Genomic DNA, 20,173 nt, shown 5'->3' with positions numbered 1-20,173 from the left:
AAAGAAAGAAAGAAAGAAAGAAAGAAAAAGAAAAATGGCTGCAGCAATGGCTTTCTAGTCCTTAGAGTTCAGGTCATGTTGGCTCACCTTCCTAACCACGAGCAAGGCCTCCACGCTCAGAGGCAATCAGCTGAGGGGAACAGCATCGCTATGGCCTCTCGCTCCTCACCTCCCCTTCCCCAAGATCTTAAGAACTAAGCTGAGTGCTTGGTTCCCAGAAAATGATTCTACCAACGACTGTTAGCCGAGACCTAAGATAGAGCCAAGAATTTGCAGGCCAAGAAGTCCTCTGCTGTGACATTCTAGTGATGTCAAAGGCGGGCAAAGGGACAGCCTGCAGCAGGACAGACTGCATCCCATGTCAGACAGCAGCTTCTTTCTTCTGGTCCTCTGTCTGCCTTCGGTGAGCCTCTGTCCACAGTGCCCCCACAGAACCCACCTGCCTTCCCAGGAGCCCACAGGCTCCCTCCCGTGGAGATCCTGCTGTGGACTTGTCTAAGCACAGCCTGTCTGTCTCCTGTGACCCCCCCCCCCCCCCCGTCTAAGCACAGCCTGTCTGTCTCCTGTGACCCCTTGTCTAAGCACAGCCTGTTTCCTGTGACCCCTTGCTCTTCAGCAACTCCAGAAGGTAACATAGTAACTTTAGCATCACAGAAACCTATGGTCCAGAGTGTCTATGCCATCCTGTGACTTTGGGAGGATCAGATACTCTCCAGAGCTCAGTTTCCAGGAAGGTAAAATGGGCACAGGCATGGCCAAACATGTATGCATCCTGATTGGCGCATCAAGAGCATATCACAGTGTGTGTGGCCAAGGAGAAGGCTAAGGGGTGATGGGAGATGGGGGTCCTCTCTGTGTGAGTGTAAGGACCGCAGCTAGGAGAGAGTCTTAATACCAACTTCAAGGCCTTGCTTGCATGTGTACCCACGGTCACACACATGTATGCCCACCCACATGCCCAACACATACACATGAAAATGAAAAGGAGAGGAAGAAGGAAAAATTAAGTTATTAAATTATTCATTATGTCCCATTACAAGGTGGGGAAACTGAGGCTCCGAGGGAAAATGTTTCCCATGAGACACCTGAGGAGTCCCTGAGATGAATGCGTCTCTCTCAGATTTTTCCCATCTGGAACTTTCTGATCCTATAATGCTCAGAGTTCGACCTTCAACGTGACCTTGTCAACACAGATGCAGAGTGGACATGAGGAGAAAATAAAGACACCTCACATTGAGAGGATCCACTAAGAAACCAGGGGGGAAAGAGGGTTCCCCTGGTTCCCAATGCCATCAAGGACACAAAAGCACAAAGGAGCTGGGCAGGGCGGCACACACCTGGAATCTCAACATTCAGGAGGCTGCAACAGGAGGACCACAAGTTCAAGGCCAGCCTGAGAACAGAGTGAGATCTTGATTCGAAAATAAATGATTAATAATACATAAGCTAAAGAGATGGCTGGGTCCTTAAAACCCATAGAAACACTGGCGAAGTACAGGCCAGGAAGAAACTCCATCTCAACAGCCAAGGCACACAACATCTAGGGACAACATCAGAAGTGAACCTCTGGCTTCCACATGTATAGATACACGCATGCACTTCTGCTTACACATATACATACATTAAATAAGTAAATATCCTTTAGCAAAGCAAGAGGCAGGGACAAAAGGGAGGCTCTATGACACTCAGACCCACCATGCCAGGAGCCCCAGGCTGTCCCCAGTCCCCATAGAGGGCAGGCTGGCACCACAGAGGACTCAGCCCCACTGCCAGCAACCCTTGGCCTCAGAGGTGGCAGCAGCTCTCAAATTCCTGGTCTCTGAGTCCAGCTTGGGAGGGTTGCTCAGAAAGTCCCGGAGCCAAAGTAAACGTGGGAACCCCACAGTGGAGTCTTGCCACTAAAAGGAAATCCAGTATGTCACCCAATGTGTCCCAGCCCTTCCAGCAAAACCGCTGCAGCCCTGTCCCCGGCAGATGCTAATTAGATGAAGAGCTCTAAATGAAATAATAAGGAAATAATAGGCTAGGCTGGGCAGCCACGCCAGGGGTCATTAAAGCTGAATTGCTGTCTAGAGAAGACAGCGGGCAGGACCAGAGTCATGCCTAAAGAGCGTCCAGAAGAAGCCATGGGTTCAGCCATGTTTAAACCTGAACTGACAGTGAAACAGCTGGTATAGGTCGTCAGGGCAGTTGCCCAGAAAGGTTTCCAGTGTGCCTGCTGCTCCATAAGCAAGAGGGGGAATGGCCTCAGTCTGTCTCAGTGTGCCACCCCTCCTGAATCCCCTCAGGTCCCTCTGAGGCAGAGCTGAGGATAACTGTGATCAGGCTCTCCATTCTGTGGACACCAGGCCCCGTCCGGATACACCACCCTCCAGGGATGAACAGCGGAGAAGCAAGTGAGTGGGCAGAGGTTCGGTCCCCGCTGGGCATGCGCTTGGCTTACAGAAGGGGAAAATCAGTCCCTTGATGAGGAAGGGTTCAGGCAGAGAACTCAGGGTGAACAATCTGGGCTCGACCAGCATCTCCCGCCAAAACCGCCAGGGTTTCACCAAAGGGACAAACATGATAGAGAACACAAGAAAAAGAGCCCAGTGCCTCAGTTAAAACCACAGTGAGTCAGGCATGGGACCTGGCATCCCAGTCCTGGGGAAATAGGGGAAGGAAAATCAGAGATTTAGGATCATGAAGCCATTAAGAAGGCCCTGTCCCCAGCCCCGCCAGTGGCTACCACACAGGATCTTTGCCAACACAGACTTGTGCATTTTTTAATTAATTAATTATTTATTTATTTAATACATATAAGTACACTGTAGCTGTCTTCAAACACACCAGAAGAGGGCATCGGACCCCATTACAAAGAGTTGTGAACCACCATGTGGTTGCTGGGAATTGAACTCAGGACCTCTGGAAGAGCAGTCAGTGCTCTTAACCACTGAGCTATCTCTCCAGCCCAGACTTATGCATTTTTTTTTTTTTTTGGTTCTTTTTTTCGGAGCTGGGGACCGAACCCAGGGCCTTGCGCTTCCTAGGCAAGCGCTCTACCACTGAGCTAAATCCCCACCCCCCAGACTTATGCATCTTAACTGGGTTGATGTTCGTGTCCTGTTTTTTGGTTTTGTTTTGTAATTTTGCATAATGTTACCTCGGGGGAAACCGAGTAAAGATACACCCAGTCTCCTCGTCTTGTCACACTACTGCATCAGAATCACCAATCATCCCCAAATTAGAGATTTGTGTAGTACTGGGAACACAGTGCAGAGCCTTGTGTTGTTAGGCAAGCCGCCATGCCTGAGGTATATCCCCAGCCCCCAAGTAATATTTTAAAGATTTATTTTTATTTCATGTACGTGAGTGTTTTGTATGTATGTATGTATGTATGTATGTATGTATGTATGTATGTATGTATGTGTGTGCCACACACATGCTGGGTGCCTGAGGAGGTCAGAAGAGGAAATCAGATCCCCCAGAACTGGCATTATTGATGAGCCACCATATGGATGCTGGGAACCCAGCCTCGATCCTTACAAGAGTAACTAGCTCTCTTGACTGCTGAGCCATCTACACACACACACACACACACACACACACACACACACACACACACACACCACACACAATTTTTTTTTATTTAAAAACGCTGGGGCCCCGTGTTTAAGAGCACTGGCTGCTCTTCCAGAGAACCTGGATTCCATTCCCAGCACCCATGAGGCCGCTCACCACCGTCGGTGACTCCAGTTTCAGAAGATACAATGCCCCCTTCTGGTCTCTTCCAGTACTGCATGCATGTGGTAGGCCTGTGTGCATACAATTAAATAAATCAGTTTTTATAGCGGAGAAAGTCGATAGGTTGGCCCAGTTAATACAGTGAGTGTTTTTTTGTGCAAGCATGAGGGCCTGAATTCCCTTCCCATCATTCATGTAAAAAACAGAATGTGGAGGTGCACGCCTGTGGTCCCAGCACTAGAGCGCCAGACAGGTCATCCCTGGGACTCACTGGCCCACCTGAGAATCCACCAAAATGCAAGATTAATTTACAAGGTCTGTGATCAGGCTTGAGTTTGTTTATTTGTTTGCTTGCTTGCTTGTTTGTTTGTCTGTGAAGTCTCCACGAGAGTTGAAAAAAATCACACAATGAAATTATTTTCAAATTTAATTCGCCTGAAGGTTTAACTTCTTAATGTGAAAAATGTATCAAAACATTCCAATGTCTTGTGGATTCAGGCTATTATGGCAGCCCCAGCAGAATAGGCAAAAAAAGGCCTGAAAGATTGAATTAGGACCCCAGGCTGAGCTGGTCCCAGGGAGCATCCTGCTTCTGCTAGCTCGTGATCTCAGTGGCCAGGATGGCTCCCATTCTAACCAGGAAGCATTCATGCATGGAGGGAAAAAGGAAAGCTGGTTCACAGAAGAGCCTACCCCTTTCTGCCCCACAGTGAAATCCCCCACCAAGCCTTCTTGGCTGAGCTTTTGAAGGTGACAAATGGTGTGTCCCCAATGGGGACAGGAACTCTTCTCACCATCTATGCAAGAGTGGGCAGGGCGGAGGGGGCAGCTGCCTTCCGTGGATGTCAATGGGAGCTCCGATTGTTTTTTACTCTTTTTCTCCTTCTCTCTCCGTAATTAACCAACCAATTACTCTCTTCTGCCTGCTAATGAGTCACTGGAGAGCAGGAGGGAGAGGAAATATCTGGGATGCTCTGCTGGGAGGTCTCCAGTCTCCTGTCACTGCTGTCCACAGGCCACCAGGCATGGCTCCTTCACCATGCCAAGCAGAGGGCTGTAAACTTATGATCTGAGGGCTGTTCACTTCACAGCTATGTGCTGAGCAGTGCTCCAGGCGGCTTCCAGAGCCAAAGAAGTGAGGCAGAAGGCTCCCAGGAGTTCAAGGTCAGAGAAGCTGAAAAGCCACAGGAAGAGAGGTTCCAACCTCACAGCAGTGGCCCCAGCCATGAGGTGCCTGCCTCCCTCCCGACTCCTTACTTCTTTTGTCCTGGTGTATCTAGCAGTAACATCCCATTTGCTGGGTGGCTGCTTCCAGACAGCCATTCACCTCTGAGCCTGCCAGAGGCTCTGTGTGTCTAGAACCTTCCACACAAATTTCTTACTGTCACACAGCCCCTGGAGACACCGTGGCTTCTCCATGAAGAGCAACCAAGGAGGAGCTCACTCCTAACCTCTGGAACGCCTCAACCATGTGAAACATGGAGCCGGGAGCCTCCAAGCCACTCAGCTCTGCACAGCACAGACCCTCGTGTGAAACATCCACAGCTGCAATACCATATTCTCAGACACGTTCATGCATACACGTGTGTGTGCAACTTTACGTGTGTGAGTACGTGTGTAAAAGACCAAGGGTCATGCCCCACCTTTTCTTTTCTTTTGAGGCAGATCTCTCACTGAACCAAGAGTTCAACAAGTTCTGTAGAGTGGCTGGCCGGTTAGTGCCAGCAATCTGCCTGTGTCAGCCTGCCCCCGTGCTGCTGGGGTTACAGGTAAATCTTGACTTTTACATAGATGCTGGGTGTCCTAGTTAGGATGTTACTGCTATGAGCAGACACCATGACCAATGCAACTCTTATAAGGACAATATTTAATTGGGGATGGCTCACAGGTTCAAAGGTTCAGTCCATTATTATCAAGGTAGGAACATGGCAGTATCCAGGCAGGCATGGTGCAGGAGGAGCTGAGAGCTCTACATCGTCATCCGAAGGCTGCGAGGAGAAGGCTGACTTCTAGGCAGCTAGGATGAGGGTCTTAAAGCCCACAGTGACACACCTACCCCAAAAGGGCCACACCTTCTAATAGTGCACTCCTTGGGGTGAGCATATATGAACCATTACACTGGGGATCCAAATTCAGGTCCTCATGCTTGTGTGGCTGTGATGGCTCTGGGGACCTTCAGGCTTTGGGCAAGCGGCACTGTTTGGCACTATTATAGGTAAAATGAGGATGTGGGCTGTGGACAGGGAAGCCTAGTGGTCACCTCCTGGCTTTTCTATTCCCTGGTACTTCCCTGGAGTCAACGGTGAGCTGTCCCACTCTGGCCACCTCCATCAGAAGAGGAAGGGTCCCACCGGGATCAGGGAACGGACTGTCCTCGTTATAAAAAGAGGATGGGGCTGCATTTGGTTTCCAGCACGGAGCCCCGTAGAGGCTCATCCATGTAGTCTCAGGAGTTGGGAGGTGGAGGCAGGAGGAACATAAGTTCAAGCTCATCCTTGGTTGTAGAGTGAATCAAGGATGGCCTGGGGTACCTGAGGCCAATGAGAGTGGTCCGTAGATAAAGGTGCTACCAAGCCTGCGACCTGAGTTCAGATCCCCAGAGCACATGTGCTCTCTGCACACATTAACCTGAGTATCTGCGACCAACCCAGGGTCCCTGTCGGGAGGAGATGAGGACAAGGCACCCTCTCGAAACCGTAAAGGAAGGCACCAAAACTTGCTCTCTGACCTCCAGACGAAGGCTGTGGCACACGAGTCGTGTCCAGAGTCATGCACATTGTGATGGTTTGTATTGCTTGTCCCAGGGATGGCACTGTTAGAAGGTGTGGCCCTGTTGGAGTAGGTGAGTCACTCATCCTAGCTGCCTGGGAGCCAGTATTCTGCTAGCCACCTTCAGGTGAAGATGTAGAGCTCTCAGCTCCTCCTGCACCATGCCTGCCTGGACACTGCCAAGTTCCCACCTTGATAATAATAGACTGAACCTCTGATCCTGTAAGCCAGCCCCAAGTAAACGTTGTCCTTATAAGAGTTGTTTTGGTCATGGTGTCTGCTCACGGCAGTAAACCCTAACCAAGTCACACATATATGCAGAAGATACATTAAAAATATAAGCACATAAGTAAATAGAAGAGAAGGTGCTGCATCAGGGAAGAGGAGGTCTATGGGGTTGTGCACAGGAGGCTTTCCATGGAGAGATCTCTGGTCCAGCTAGGAGCGCAGGTTCAGGAGAAGAGGAGAGAACTTGAGCAGGGAGGGGGAATGGCTTTCGCCACCTCAGCTACTGGTGCTGCCCCACACAGGTCTCGCTCCCAACGCCTCCTAGATTTCCTCCCAGGGAACCCGCAGCCTCCCGTTCCAGAGCAGGCCTAGTGCCAGAGCAGTGACCATTGCAGGATGCTGGGAGATGCTGTTGACTCCCTCCTACCACCCTCCCCTCGCCCTCCCCAACCCCTGAACAAGCTAGAGACTGCAACAGTGCTACAGGGCCTGCCACACACCAAGGTCGGCCCTTAGAACCCCAGACGGATCGCAGAGTCGTCTGAATGCAGCAGAAAGCTGGAAATACATCTCACCTGCATCCTCCGCACAAGGAAGGAAGAAGGGCCCTCTCTTAGCCAGGTGTGGTGGCCCAAACCTGTCACCACAGCACTCGGGGGGGTCACAAGTTCAAGACCAACCTAGGTGGCATAGTAAGACTGTGTGTGTGTGTGAGTGTGTGTGGTACGTGTGAGAGAGGGGTGGGCGACAAAACCTTGTGGTAGCCTGGCAGGCCAGGTTTAAAGTCGCAACTCAGCCTCTTCCAAGGTATCTTGGCCTCAGGTACTTACATAACCGTTCAGCACCTTCCTTTCCTAATGCATTAGCCAAACAGAACCTGCTAGAGTCATTATGAGGATTAAATTAAATAATATTCCCAAAGTGCTTAGCCTCTCCTGTTGGCAGGTCGTTAGCCCGAGGCCATCAGGAGGGCAGGGAGAGCCTGAGGCCACCGAGTCCACTCTAAACCGAAGGATCTAACAGAAAGCCTGGTCTTTAGATCAGAAGTTCAATAAAAATAAAATAAGGGGGGTGGTAGGGGGAAAAATAAAATAAAATAAAAGTGAAAGGAAGAAAGAAAGAAAGAAAGAAAGAAAGAAAGAAAGAAAGAAAGAAAGAAAGAAAGAGTAAATAATCATGCCAGTCCAATGAGAAAAATTGCAGCAGCTGTGACTGCTGCATCCACTGTTAGCATGTCTCAAAAACGTGGACAGGAAACGCCCGGAGCCAATTCCATGGGTTTCCCGGAGGAAAAGCTAGGAGGGAGAATTGCAGGGCTGGGCTTGTCAGAGACATGGCGCTGATACTCTCTAGGCCTTTCGACCTCCGACAACCAAAGGGATCAGCTAGACACATCCTTGTTGAACTGCTTGGGTACACTCTCAGAAACAGAGGGCGCACTCAGAACCAAGCGCCAAAGGAAGGCTGGGCTTGGAGGGGGCTTCGTGTGCTCGAAAGCCACAGAGGGGAGACAAGACACAAAGCATGGAGCCCACCCAGGGCGAAGGTTTTAGTAGAAACCCTCTCTGCGAAAAGCTAAGTCCCCAGAGTCGCTCACCGGAGGCAAGGTGGCGGGGACAAAGCTCCCTGGACTTCTCTCTGCTCCCTGGAGAGAGGGCCCCAGCAAACTGCGTGCCTATGGAACCTTGGCAGAAACGGGGCGACACTCCCTCCTTAGAGTTTGTAGGGAAGCCAACCCTAATAAGAGGGCTTGAAGCCTCAATTCATTCTACGTGGGTGGTCTCAAAAATACCTAGCCAAGAATTCAGTCTAAAGTGGTCCCAAGTCGGTAATGACCACAGGCTCCTGGCAGGAGTAGTTGCTAATCCTTCTGTGGGAATCCACCTTCCACCTAGACTCAGATTGCCCCAAAGTGAACATTTAGCCATAGGAGCTGGGCTAAGCACCGCAATCAAGCGTCAGCGGAACAGCAGGCAGTAGAGTCAGACATCAGACTCCAGGCTCACCCAGCATAGGATTTTAAAACGCCCTTATCAGGCAAGGCATGATCTCAGCTCACCTTGTTCAACCCTGGACTTCAGTCCGAGGGATGGCGCCACCCACATTCAGGGTGGGCCTTCCTACCTCAATCTGATCTAGAAACCTCCTCACAGGCAAGTCGAGGTTTGTCTCTCAGGCCGTTCTAGACCCTGTCAGGTTGACAATATTAACAAGTATTTGCTATAAATACACCCCTGGGTGATACTGTAAATGCATCTGCAGGACAGCAGGGTGGCTCAGTGGGTAAAGGCTCCTGCTGCCAAGCCTGAGGACCCAAGTTCAATCCCTGAACCCTCACAATGGAAGGAGAGAGCTAACTCCTGAATTTGACCTCTGATCTCTACACATATGCGCACATGCACACACACACACACACACACACACACACACACACACACAAATAATGAAAATTTTAAATGTGTTTGCTACTTATCTAAATTTCACTAGATTCCTTTTTTTTTTTTCCTGGCGACTCATGGGAGTGAAATTTCCCATAAGTGCACAAAAAGGTAGAAGTTTCTAGAAGCACTGGTGGAGACCAATGGCATCTGAGTCAGTTACAACTGAGGTTTTTTTTTTTTCCTCCTTTTTAAAAAATGGTTGTATGCATTGGTGTTTTGCGTGCATGTCTGCCTGTGAGGCTGTCAGATCCCCTGGAACTGGAGTTACAGACAGTTGTGAGCTGCTGTATGGGTACTGGGAATTAAACCATGGTCCTCTAGAAGAGCAGCCAGGACTCTAATCACTGAGCCATCTCCCCAGCCCCACGTCTGACTCTTCAAGAGCAGCCAGAGATGGCAAAATTCCATGGAATGGTGGCTTTGAACTCTGGGGAAAACGTGCCTGGTACAGCTTGAGAAAACGCCTTTCCAAATGAGTCTCACGTAAAAGGCACGGTCAAACAAATAAAAACCGAGCGAGTTTGATAAATTAATGCTTGTTTTCAAAATAAATCACCGAGCCAGAAGTGGTGGTGCACACCTTAAATCCCAGCCCTGGGGAGGCAGAGGCAGAAGGATCTCTGTGAGTTTGAGGGCAGCCTTATGATCTGCCTAGTGACTGACAGGACAGCAAGGGCTACATAGAAAGACTCTGCCTCAAATAAATAAATAAATAAATAAATAAATAAATAAATAAATAAATAAATAAAAATACATGAATCGTCAGAGGACAGACTCCCTCAGCAGGACCCAGGATGCCAAGCATTGAGAGAAGTAGGCGACAAGGAGCAGGGCCAGAGGGATCGTGGAAGTGTGGCGGTGAGAAAGTGCAGCAGCACAACAGAGTGGCACCAGGGAGCGTGGCAGCACGGCAACATGGCAGAGTGGTGTGTGTGACTGTGTGTGTGTGTGTGCATGTGAGTGTGTGTCTGTGTGTGCCTGCAAGTGTGTGTCTGTGTGTGCAGGTGAGTGTGTATGTGTGTATGTGTGTCTCTGAGTGTGTGTGTATCTGTGTGTGTCTGTGTGTGTGCATGTGTGTGTCTGTGCCTCTGAGTGTGTGTGTCTGTGTGTGCTTGTGCATATGAGTGTGTGTGTCTGTGAATGTGTGTCTGTCTGTCTGTGTCTGTCTGTCTATATGTGTATGTGTGTGTATATGTGTCTGTGTATGTGTGTGTGCTTATGTGTGTTTGTATGAGTGAGCATATGTTTGTGTCTTTGTGTGAGTATATATATCTATACTTCTGTGTGCTGTGTTTGTGTGCATGTATGTATGTGTGTGAGTGTGTTTGTGTCTGTGTGTGTGCATTAAAGAGTGTGTGTGTGTATGTGTATGGATGGATGGATGTGTGAACATGTGTTTATATCTCTGTGTATAAGTGTAAATGTCTATATTTCTGTGTGTTATGTTTGTCTGTGTGTATATGTATGAGTGTGTGAATGTGTGTGTGCATATATGTGTGTGTGAGTCTGTATTTGTGTCTCTGTGTGTACATGCATGAATGTGTGTGTGTGTGTGCATGTGAGTGTACCTGTATGTCTGTGTATATGTATGTATATGTATGTGTGTGTGGCTGGATGTGTCTCTGTATGTGGGTGTATATGTATGAGTGTGTATGCATGTATGTATGTGTATGAGTCTGTGTTTCTGTCTCTGTGTGTGCATGCATGAGTGTGTGTATGTGTGTGAGTGTATCTGTATGTCTGTGTGTATGTATGTATATGTATGTGTGTATGTGGATGGATGTGTCTCTGTGTGTGGGTGGATGTGTCTCTGTATGTGGGTGTATATGTGTATATTTCTATGTATATACATCTGTATATGTGTATATGTGTGAGTGTGTGTGTGTGCATGTTTGTGTGTATGTCTGTTTCACTCTATTTTGAACCCAGACTCTCGCACAAGCTGCACACGCTCTCTACCACTTACACCCCCAGCCTTCTTTTTACTTTCTTTTACAATTTCACTTATTTCTATGTTATGTGTACGAGTGCTTGTTCAAATGTGCGTGCCCTCGGAGAGCAGAAGAGGACACTGGATGCCCTGGAACTGCAGTTAGAGGAGACTGTGAGCGAGCGGCCATGTGCTAGCAACTGAGCCTGGGTCTTAACCACTGAGCCACCTCTCCAGCCCTCTGTTTTCACTGTTAATTTGGAGACAGGGTCTCACTAAGTTGCATAGGCTGATCTGAACTCACTCTGCAGTCTAGCCTGGCTTTGATCTTGGGATCTTCCTGCCTTAGTCTCCCAAGTAGCTGGGCTTATGGGCCTGAGATATGAGGCCTAATGGAATTTTAGAAGATTTGTATATTTGGGAGAAAAGGATAATGATTACCTTTGTAATTGGAGTAGGTGGACACATTCCCATCTTTTAGAACTAAATTTAAATTTGAGATGATAAAGAACAAATACGTTTTTAGGATTGCTGTGTTCTGAAACATCCCACGGGGTTATTTATATTATTTAAAAAAATAACGAGGCACCACAGGCTCCCCAGTGAGATCAGGCATAGGGCAATCGTGTCTCCCCTGACACCCCCATTCAAGATCACACTAGAAATTCTAGCTATTGTGATAAAAGGCAAGAGAAGAAAAAGAATCACAGATCAAGAGGGAAGAAAGAACGAAGCGTTTCTTCTCAGATTATTTTTTTATGTAGAAAATTCAAAAAAATCAATCACCAAATAGAGAAAAAACTTACAAGAGGCCAGCCGTTCTCCTGCTACCTCCCTCTCCTGAGTGCTGGGCCTCTGTGTGTGCACCACACTGTGCCTAGATCATCTGCTCCTTAAAAAAATAAATATATCGTGTGTGTGTGTGTGTGTGTGAATTTTTTTGTTTTAGAGAGGTTGTATATTTGTAGAAAAGCTACAAGAACACCACACAGAGTTCCTGCCCCCTCATCCGGATTTCCAGACCCTCAGCCTCTCTCCATTACTCCCCAGCAGGACCCACGCTTTTATTTTCACGAGTCTGCCTCTCCTCATGTTCACTTTCTGCTCCTGTGTGCCATCCTGGTCATCCCGCCATGCTAGATGGTTCCTTCCCTTCTCCTCTGGTCTGACAGTTCATCGGTGGTAAAGGAAGGACAGGAAGGATGTGGGGACTGAACAGGAAGGACGCAGGGAAACCTTTCCTGCTGTGTGAACTTGAATGACTTAACAATAGTGTCCCAGGAGGCTGATTCCTTCACAAGCCTGAGGCTGAGCCTGAATCCCAGGCACCCACACAAAAGCCAAGCATGGTCACATGTGCCTGTAACTCCAGAGTTGGAAAGATAGAGACAGGCAGATCCTGGGGCTCTCTGGCCAGTCAACCTAGCCAAAATGGTGAGTTTGGAGTTCAGAGAGAGACCTGATACAAGGGAATAAGGCAGAGGGTAAAGAACAGGATGCCTGATGTCCTCCTCTGGCCTCTGAAGGAATAAGCACATGCATACACACACACACACACACACACACACACACAGGACACATAAGCCCTACACACACACATACACCCAGGCACACTCAGACACACACATACATCACACACACACACACACACACACACACACACACAAACACACACACAATGTTCTGCAAGAAGAAAAAACTGTGAAGGAATGTCTGTGGAGTCACGGGAATCTGAGGGATCAAAATAACTTTTCCTTGGCATTTTCTACATAATCAAAAATTAAAATCTCAGGCAAAGGTTCTGCATATACAAAGGCCTGAGACCGAAACACAGCCTCAGTACTCTAAGAACAGTGAGAAATAAACAAGGTGGTTTGGCAGAACTAAGTGAGATGATCCCATAACCACAGCAGGCAACACCCTTACCACACTCTATTCTAGAGGCCCCGGCCCCTGCCTGCCCATGGCTTTCCCAAGAGGTCTGGGTCTGCCTTGTAATCACCCAGTGCCCACCCCAGTTCAGGCCCTGCTCTCTCCTGAACATGACAAGCTCATTGTCCCCTTTTCCTGAAGGTTTCTTTTTCTAAAGAGGTGTTCGGAGCCACCAGGTTTCCGTGGGCAGATGCCCCAGGGCACACACACAAAGGCTCAATTGTCTGGTGCCCGGCGCTGGACCAGCAGAGCAGGATTCTGCCTGGTTCAACAGCCCCACATCAAAGAAATGACGTCAAAGCTCCAGCAACCACTGAGACACAGCCCAGCCCTGGTGCCAAGGGCTCCCAGGAGGCTAATCCCACCCTGGAAGGTAAGAAGAGGGTAGAAGCAGCAAACTAGCGGAGCTGGGGGCACTACTGGTGGGCGCTGGGCGCGTCGGCAGCAGAGCCTGTGCTGAGCCGCTGCTGACGTGTGCGTAGTAGTTAGAGGAGTGGCCATCACAGTGTGCCGAGGTCACGCAGCCAAACAAGCAGCCAGCACCTTGGTCCTATCTGCAGAGGACACAGCCACCCAACAGCCACAGAGTGACCAATAGGGACACCACGGAAAGGTCCCGAAGCTCCACCACTCAGTAGCTGGAGTCTGAACTGACGACGGCTTTCTTCACCTTCAACTTGTGGATTGCCAAAAGGCATGTCCGACTTGTGTTACAGTCAGTCATCAACCCCTTACTGTAGCACAGAGTCCAGAGAGCAGCTCGCCCGTCCCAGCTGATGGTGAAAGAAACACAAGGAGGCCTCAGGGCTGTGGGGAAGGGAGCAACCCTGGTGGCCCAGTGACTCTGAAGAGCTTGCTCTCTCAGCCCACCTTCTGTGGCTGTAACAGCAGGGTCAAGACTGAGCCCATCACAGAAAACAGAGAATCCGGCTCAAAGGTCTGCAGGACCCACTTCCCGGAAGGGCCTTCTCCATACACAACAGTGTGGCAGAAACAAAGAGGCAGCACCCAGAACTGATTACAATGTAACTCTGGAACCCAGGTGTAACTTTATTTTTTTTCAAACCTTACTTTTAATGATGGTTCTTTTTTTCTTTTTTTTTTTTTTTCCTTTTTTTCCGGAGCTGGGGACCAAACCCAGGGCCTGGCGCTTGCTAGGCAAGCGCTCTACCACTGAGCTAAATCCCCAACCCCTTAATGATGGTTCTTTTTTTTTTTTTTTTTTTTTTGGTTCTTTTTTTCGGAGCTGGGGACTGAACCCAGGGCCTTTAATGATGGTTCTTAAACACTTTAACCTCCCTTTAGCCCACCACCCACCAGAGGCAGTGGAAAAGAAAGGATAGAGGGGAAGTGGACCTGTTTAGAAAGGTTCTTTAGAGCAACTCCCATCTGTGTTGTCAGGAAATTGGCAGTTCAGTTCACAGGTTAGCAGGCGGCAGCAGTTCGATCAACTCACAAACACTTCACGGATACACCAGCAGTCCGGTTTGGTAGAGTTGGGAAAGCGGCAGCAGTGACACGACCTAGCAGAGACAGCCAGGCCTCAGCCTCAGCTTGAGTCAGCGGGAGGGACCCGGAGGGACACCAGGAGGAGTTCTCAGCTGTGGCTCTCTCAGGGAAGCAAAGATCAGCTAGAACTTGAGACCCACAAGCATTGCACAGCTAGCTGTGCCAGCAAGCCTAGCTCTGTGTTCTTCACTCCATGGAGTCCTATTTACACCCTGCAAATATCATGTGTCCTCCATGCACCTTACCTCAACATGGGTCTTGCCTCAGCATGTGCATTCAATCAGCCCGAGTCCTTAGAAGCAGCAAGAAACTGCAGGACACCACCAGATGGTTTTTTGGTGCATTTCTCTCTATGGAGTTCTGACAAATGGAACTCAACTATGCAATGTTAGGCAGACCGATACATGCATGTCGTTAGCAAAGAATCCTTCATCACGTGTCCTTTTACATGCTTGCTTTAGCAGAGCATCCTCTCTCCTGAGTCTACTGAGTCTGCCTCAGCCTTTCACCTGTGTCCATTTTAACAAAATGTTCCTTCATGTCTTTGTCCCATCAAAAACGCCATTCCACCAACTTTCCAAAGAACCCTTAAGTTTCCGAGTCACCCAGGCTTAGTTCATCCTCCCTCAGCCCCCTCAAAATCCTCTGCAAGAATAACAATGTGTCCATTCAGGGGGCCTGAGCCCCTGGGCCCTAACCATCTCTTAAAGGTCCCAGATGTTCTGATTCCAGCTGTTCTCTTTCTTAGCTTTTTTCTTCTTAGCTGTTCTTTCCGCACTCTTCTGTCCCCAGCTGTTCTCTTCCCAGTTGTTCTCTTCCCAGCTGTTCTCTTCCCAGCTGTTCTCTTCCCATCGGTTCTCTCCCCAGCTGGTCTCTTCCCAGCTGGTCTCTCTCCAGCTGTTCTCTTCCCAGCTGATCTCTCTCCAGCTGTTCTCAGCTGTTCTCTTCCCAACTGTTCTCTCCCCCAGATGATCTCTTCCCAGCTGTTCTCTCCCCAGCTGTTCTCTCTCCAGCTGTTCTCTTCCCAGCTGATCTCTCTCCAGCTGTTCTCAGCTGTTCTCTTCCCAGCTGTTCTCTCCCCAGATGATCTCTTTCCAGCTGTTCTCTCCCCAGCTGTTCTCTTCCCAACTGTTCTCTCCCCAGCTGTTCTGCATCTCTTCTATTTTTATTTTGTGAGAGTCCTGCTACACAGCCCAGGCTGGCCTTGAACTAACATCTTCCCGGCTTATCCTCCTTAATGATGAGATTATAAGCACATGCCCCTGACTGGCATTTCCATCACTTAATACTATAACAATGGTGTTTAAATTTCAGCATGAGCGAGGCACAGACACACACCTAAAATCCTAGCACTTGGGAAGTAGAGACAGGAGGAGCCTTTGGAACTGGGACCCTACTGCCCAAGCACAAACGGGATCCATCAGCAAAGGAGACCGAGAAGTCCTGGGTGGGTAGCCAGCTATCTAGGACAACTACAGAGATACCCAGGGACAGTGGGACTAACGGTGCTCCCTAGAGACTTGTCACATCCTAGGCATTGGGCAGAACACTTCCATGGAACTCTCCTGCCTCTTCAAGTGGTGACAAATGAACACAATGATGTTGGGGACAGGTGACAGCTATGCCCAGAAAACAGCTGTAAAACCAGGATAGAACCAGTAGGATGGACAAATGGATGGATGGATGAGTGGATGAGTGGATGAGTGGGTGGATGTTTGACGGATGATGGCATGGTGAGTGGGAAGATGAGTGGCCAGGAAGTGAGTGGATGGATGGATGGATGGATGGATGGATGGATGGATGGATGGGTGAATGGACAGACAGGTGGGTGGATGGATGGATGGGTTGGCAGATGGCTGATGGGTGGTGGCATGGTGAGTGGGAAGGTGGTCAGGGAAGTGAGTAGATGGATGAATGCATGCATGGATAGATGGATGGATGGATGGATGGATGGATGGATGGATGGATGATGGGTAGGTGGATGGATGGGTGGGTGGATGGATGGATGGATGGATAGATGGATGGATGGATGGATAGATGGATGGGTGGGTGGATGGATGGATGGATGGGTAGGTGGATGGATGGGTGGGTGGATGGATGGATGGATAGATGGATGGGTGGGTGGATGGATGGATGGATGGATGGATGGATGGATGGGTGGACGGATGGATGGATGGATAGATGGATGGGTGGATGGATGGATGGATGGGTAGGTGGATGGATGGGTAGGTGGATGGATGGATGGATGGATGGATAGATGGATGGGTGGGTGGATGGATGGGTGGGTGGATGGATGGATGGATAGATGGATGGGTGGGTGGATGGATGGGTAGGTGGATGGGTGGGTGGATGGATGGATGGATAGATGGATGGATGGATGGATGGATGGATGGATGGATGGGTGGATGGATGGATGGATGGATAGATGGATGGGTGGGTGGATGGATGGATGGATGGGTGGATGGGTGGATGGATGGGTGGGTGGATGGATGGATGGATAGATGGATGGGTGGATGGATGGATGGATAGATGGATGGGTGGATGGATGGATGGGTAGGTGGATGGATGGGTGGATGGATGGATGGATGGGTGGGTGGATGGATGGATAGATGGATGGGTGGGTGGATGGATGGGTGGATAAATGGATGGATGGGTGGATGCATGGATAGGTGGATGGAAGAAAGGATAGGTGGTGGGTGGATGAATAAATTAAACATAGGTTGGTAAATAGATGGGATGAATGGATCGCTGGGATAAAGGTGTAGATGGGAATGAATGGATGAATAGATGGAAAAGCAGATAGACGAGCAGCAGACAGGTAAACAGATCGTTTTAAGGAATGGGCTCACGTGACTGTGAAGGCAGATGTGGTAAAATCACCAGCACCAATCAGCAAGCTAGACATCCAGACAGGAGCTGAGGCCGCAGCCTGAGCCAGAACCCTGTCCTCTCTGGGAAACCTGAGTTGTGCTCTTGAAGTCTTCAACCAACCAAAGGAGGCCCAGCCGCCTTACAGAGGGGAACTCCCCTGTCTAAAAGCCAGTGGATAGCAGATCTGAAGGCCACTGGCAAAGTCACAGTGACATCTAGGTTGTGTCATCAAGCCCTGGACCCACATAGCCTCACACCCTGAATTCCTCTCATCATGAGTCCTTTGAGAACTCCCCCACTTCCCATCCTTCCATCCTTAGCCAGGATTAAGCAGTAAGCATGCCTAGCAGGGTCAGAGACATGGGCCAGAGACAGGATAGAATGAACCAGAGAGAGCTGAAGATGGCCTCCAGGATCTGTGCGAAGCAAGCGCTCTACTGGTGAGCTGTGCCTCAGGCTCCTTTTTACTTTCCATTTTGACACAAGGACTCACTAAATTTACCAGGCTGATCTTGAACTTGTCATCCTCCTGCCTCAGCCTCCCAGATAGCCGGGATTACAGACCTACACCACCTTCCCAGGCTTCAGGAGGAGTGGCTCTGGGGAACCAGAAAAGAGATGTGTGTTGGCCACGTTAGACTCTCAAGACCCTGAAATCAAAGCCCTGTTCCCCAGGCTGTCCTCCTCCTGGGCACTTGTCTTTTTCAGCTCCACGAATTCCCTGGGAACCCGCTGTCTCTCTTCCACATATTTCTGCAATCTGCAGTGTAAATCTGCTTCATTTGAAATTCACAGCTAACGACCCAGCCCTCGCACACAGGAAACGGAGTGAGGTTCCGGCTTTTAGAGGCCAGGAGTCTACTAGCCAGAACATGACAAGCATTACAAAGTATAGGCCTGCTCTAAAAGCACTTAAGACACGGTCTCTGTCAGAAATTTCCAGAATATCTTCAAATAACATCATTTATCTGCCAAGAGGCCAGAGGAGGGGCGTGGGCAGGGAGGACGGCGGTGGGTAAAGGATAAATGAGTTATTTGATCAAATCCATACCTTCAGCTCCCCAGGGAAAGGAGTAAATATTTACTAACTCTCCTCAGCCCGCCCAGGTTCGTGTTGATGCCTGGGCGGACAAGGGAATGTGTATGAGGTGGGAAGAACGACAGGCAGGATGTCCCTGTCCACCAGCCCCCATGGATGACACAGAGACCTCAATCGGACTCGGTGACCCAAGAGGTAATTTGATAAAGCAAGCATCCCTGTTTTGGGGGTTGGCCCATTTAACTGAAACCCAAAGCCGGCTCTGGGGTAAATTGGACCAAGGAGGAATCGATTAGGCTCATCCACACTTTCTCATTTTCAATGGAGTCAGGGCTTAACCCGGTTAATTTTTGTTAAACGCATTACCCAGGTGCTCTCCTCTTACCAGCCCAATGATTTTGTGTCGTGCCTGAAGGATTGTAATTGGGACCCAGGGCGAAGCCCTCAGTGCAGGGTGATTGAGTACAGACGCTGTGGCCCACGCAGCCGCCACCTGACACTGTGCACAGCACAGCCCTCCTGGACTCTTGTCAGGATTGAACATCGAAGGCACAGAGCGAGAACACGAGGAAAAGTTGTCCCTGGAAAAGTTGTTTCTGTCACCAAGAGAACTCTGAGCCTTTGGACACTGATTCTGGGATCGTCCCAAGTCCAGAGACAGTGGGGGACTCAGGGAGCTGGGCATCCTAGCTCAGCCATGTGTATTGCTGGTCAGCCTCTGTCACCCTCATCTCCAGGGTGTGGCCTAACAATTGCACAGAGAGCATTGTCCAGCCTCCCCTTATGGTCTCCTCCTGACCTCAGGCCTCAGGACAGGCCCAGTGATCTCTCCAGGCCCACTTCCTGCTGCTCTGTGTCCCCACACACTCAGGCTTCTGTCTTCCCAACAGTCACCAGGCATGTCTGTGTTCTGGTCTCCTTACCTACTGGGCAGGTGTGTTTCCTCCACGCTCATAGAGAAGTGAGGACAAAAACCTAGAGACTAGAGGCTTACCAACAGGAAGTGCCCGTTTGGGGCGTGTCCCTGAAGCATTATTTCCTAAATCTCTATTATTCGGAGGAAGGACCTTGGGAAGTGGTTGAGCGGTGAAGGTCTGGTCCCATAGATCTGTGGGTTGCTGGGCTAGGGAGTTGGTTTGTTGTACAATTGAGTCCTCCATGGCCTGTCACATGATGCCCTCTGCTGTATGTGATGCAGAAGGAAAGCCCTCAGCAGATGCCAAGCAGATGCCAGTGCCACACTTCTGTGCTTCCCAGCCTCAGAACCACAAGCTGCTCTTTAAAAGCCCCAGTCTTGGGCTTCTGACAGCAACAGAAGACAAAGACAACCGGCCTGTTAATGCTAACTACGGTCCTGACGGGAGGCATAGCCAGTGCTGTGGGGATGGAGAAGGGCTGGGACCCAGGGACACTGTTGATGAGAAAGAAAATTGACACAGACACCTTCAACACCGGTTGGCACCTTCCTTTCTTCCTTTCTTTTTGTTTTATGGTTTTGTTTTGTTTTGTTTTCAAGACAGGGTTTCCCTGTGTAGCTCTGGCTGTCCTAGAACTGGCTCTGTAGACCGGGCTGGCCTCAGACTCAGAGATTTTCCTGCCTCCTGAGTTCTGGGACTAAAGATGTGTGCCACCACTGCCTAGAAGTTGGCATTTTCTTAAAAAGTTAAATCTGCTTTTACTAAAAACTTGGAAAATGTACCCAAGAGAAATGTCAGCATACGCGCACACAAG

The sequence above is a fragment of the Rattus norvegicus genome, chromosome 5, assembly GCF_021556685.1.
Source record: "Rattus norvegicus strain SHRSP/BbbUtx chromosome 5, alternate assembly SHRSP_T2T, whole genome shotgun sequence".
NCBI lineage: Eukaryota > Metazoa > Chordata > Mammalia > Rodentia > Muridae > Rattus > Rattus norvegicus.
The sequence above is the reverse complement of the archived record's forward strand: the minus strand, read 5'-3'. Positions refer to the sequence as shown.